A 3,471-nucleotide genomic window follows, 5' to 3' on the forward strand; every position below is an offset into this window, starting at 1 on the left:
ATTACTTTTGCTACAAACTACATGTTTCAGTCTATTCAAACCCCAGGCCTGGATTATTTCAACTGTAACCTCTAACTCTAAATCATCTGTTTTGTGAAAGTAAAGATGTGTTTCCATTTAAACCGGTGGTTTTTTGGTTTCTTTTTGTTTTTGTCCTGGTGTTTTGTTTTGTTTTGTTTTAGCATAAGTTTGTGTAATGGCAGATGAAGTTTTAATGGTGTACTGGAAAAAAAATCTGAAGAAATAAAAGAAGCTCAGCATTCAATCCAGTAAATATTTATATTCCTGGAAGGAAAACAAAAGATAAGCATGAAAAAAAGGGTAAAATTGAAAACACCGTATAGTATTGAAGATTACCTTAAAATTTTCTTAATATGATTGATATTACAAAGATCAGAAAAGCTCCAAAGGATTCATGTATGTTAATTTGGTTTTTTTTAAATTATATTTTATGACACAAGCTTCATTTTCCACAGTTAACATCTGTAGATTTTTCTTTTCCTTGTGAGTATATGAAACATATTTTGTGTGTGTGATTTACCCCCCTTAATCCACTGCTATTGAGTAGATTCCAACTCATCGGGGACCCCCATCAGATTTCCAAAGCTGTAAAGCTTTATGGCTATAAACTGCCTATCTTACTCCCCCTGATGAGGTGAGGAATTTGAACTGCTGAACATTTAGTTAATTGTTCAATATGTTAAGGACTTTGCCACCAGTTTCCTTATGTAATTCATATAGTGCAAAATAGTTTTAGGAAAACTTAAATCATCTTTCTATGCTTAAGTATACCGAGTTGCCTCTCATGCCAACGTCATAACTCCTTAGTCTTTTATTATTGGTGGTAGTATTCTTCCACAATTATCTTGTTTTTATTGCTTTATTACTTCTATCTCCTGCTAGACCACCAGAGCTCCCTAACTGTACTGTGTTGACTTTCATGCAGGCATCCTAACCCTACTTTTACTAGTGATGGTGCTCTTCCACAAGTATCTTGGACTATCTTATTTGCTCTATTGCTTCTATCTTAATTTAAACAAATATAACAAGAATCTAGTTCAACATTATCTTTTAGCAGTCATTAAATGAAAGAGGTATATCTTTGTCTAATTATTTGTGTAAATCTATATTAATATGTATATGTTCTGGAAGCAGAAGTGGCCTCCACTTCCTAAGCAACCTTCCTCTGGAAACTGTGAACTTTAATAAATGATGACAGTTATAGAAAGGTTTCAGGCCTTTTGTTTATAGGGTCACTACAAGTTGTGGTCGATTTGTTGGCAATAAATAACAGAGTATTAGTATATATGCTTAAAAATCCTAATGTCATGAAGGAAGATTATTTGGGATTTTATAGTTCTAAATAATTTTATTATTTTGTAAAATAATACCTTTCTCTTTTGTGAGCTTGAATGTCTAAACCTCTCCATTTATATTGTACACCCTCATGATATCATAACATTGACCAATTTTAGAAAACCACATAAATTATAAGTTAAAGTTATTCTGTAAAATGATTAAGGTAGATATTGACTCCAGGGGTTATTCTTCAAATATTTTTTTAAATTATACTTATTTGAATGAAATATAGTTTGATTTTTGACCATAGTAATTTTATATTCTGTATGCACTTAATTTAGTAATGAAATAATGAAATTTTTCAAGGATAAAAAGACAACTTAGTTGATTCAATGGTCTTTCATTAGAGATCTTGTTTTCCTCCTTTTCATGAACCATGGGGAACATATCATCCTGCTACTAATCTTTCGATATGAGGAACGTGAAGCTTTGGAAAGATAGATTCTACAAAGTGCAGGTTTGTGATTAAATGCAATTTTCTGACTTGTTTCACATGCCCTTTCCATTTCTCTGTGGATAATTTAAAGGCATGATTTTCAAATTATATGAAAGAACTACAGAAGACTGTTCTACCAGGAAGCAATTAAAGAAAGATAGGTGCTTCATCTGTAAGGAGATGAAATAATGGAACTCTCACTGCAATTCATTTATGTGGAAGATTTTTTATACATCCTCATGGATAGACTTCACTCTGTTTTTCAGTGCTATAGAGTAGGTACTTTATAAGATTCTGGATAGAACAAAATTACCCATACCTGATCCTGGGCCATCTTCCCAAACTCAGTTGTGCTTAAATCATCTTGCTGAGGTCTTCCTCATTTTCCTCCCACTTCTCCACAATGCCCTTTGCCAAGACAGAACTGTCCTGGTAACAAGCTTCTTATGAGACAAAAATCTCACAATCCTTGCTTCTAAGAAACATTTGGCTTACTTCTAAGAAAAATTTTTTCTCAACACAAATTTACTGGTTCTTTTGGCAGCTCATGGTTTATTAACTATTCTTTGCCAACACCACAATTCAAATATCTGACTACTTCAATAGTTACTATTAATTTTTCAACTTTTAAATAATTTCGATGCCACTGAGTGTCATGGTGGGAGGCAGAAACACCTTAGTCATCAACGTAATATATTTTTGCTCTTTATCACTTGAAAGAGGACTTTGGCAGCATATTTGCCAAATGTAAAAGGTCATTTGATTCCGTGGGAATGGACTGCTTCAGTCTTCCACAATTTATAATTATGTTGTTGATTTGTCTAGTTATAAGTATAAAACAAACCAAGCAACAGCAAAACAAAACAAAACAAAACAAAACAAAACAAACAAACAAACAAAAAAAACCCAAAACTCAAACCAGCACCATGAGTTAATTCTGCTTTTTGGACAGCTTCTTCTGTTTTATTGAGTTATTAATGGTTGGAAATAACTTACTGACACACCACAACAATTACATGGTCAGGATTAGATAAGCGGATTTTTGGGTTTTTTTAGCTAAAAATAATTTAGAAGAAGTTTCCAGAAACAAGTTTTATAAAATAAATGTAATTTGAACTCTTCTTGCTAAATTAATGTGGATAGTGATGTTGAAATCTTTTTCATATCTTCTAAAATGTCCTCTAAGGTATCTCAAGGAGACATAGAAATTTCATATTTCAGTGTAAATATCTTTCTTTTATGAATGTGTTTTTATTTGATTATATTTATCTAGATATTTAATTACATGATTTAAAAAATAACTCTCTAATAAACTAGTATAAAATAAAAATTTTATTTAAAAAATCAGCAACAACAACAAAAAATGACCCTATTCGGCATTCCCTATGATTATGTTGTTGTTGTATACCATCAAGTCAAGTCAGAAGAGACCCTAATGTACCCTTCAGTGGCTTTTCAGAGGCAGTAAATCACCTGAAAGAGATTGTCCATCTTTCTCCCCAGGAATAACTGTTGGATTCAAATTTTGTACCTTTGAGTTTGCAGCACACTCCTTACTTCTAAGCCATCAGAGCTGCCTCCTGTGACCATGTTGTTGTATAATGTCGAGTCAGAACCTACTCAAAACTAGCCCTCAAGTGGCTTCTTGTTGTTGTTATGTGCCATCGAGTTCCTTG

This window comes from Elephantulus edwardii, unplaced genomic scaffold (genome assembly GCF_000299155.1).
Source record: "Elephantulus edwardii isolate Elephantulus edwardi_28Jun2011 unplaced genomic scaffold, EleEdw1.0 scaffold00023, whole genome shotgun sequence".
Classification (NCBI taxonomy): domain Eukaryota; kingdom Metazoa; phylum Chordata; class Mammalia; order Macroscelidea; family Macroscelididae; genus Elephantulus; species Elephantulus edwardii.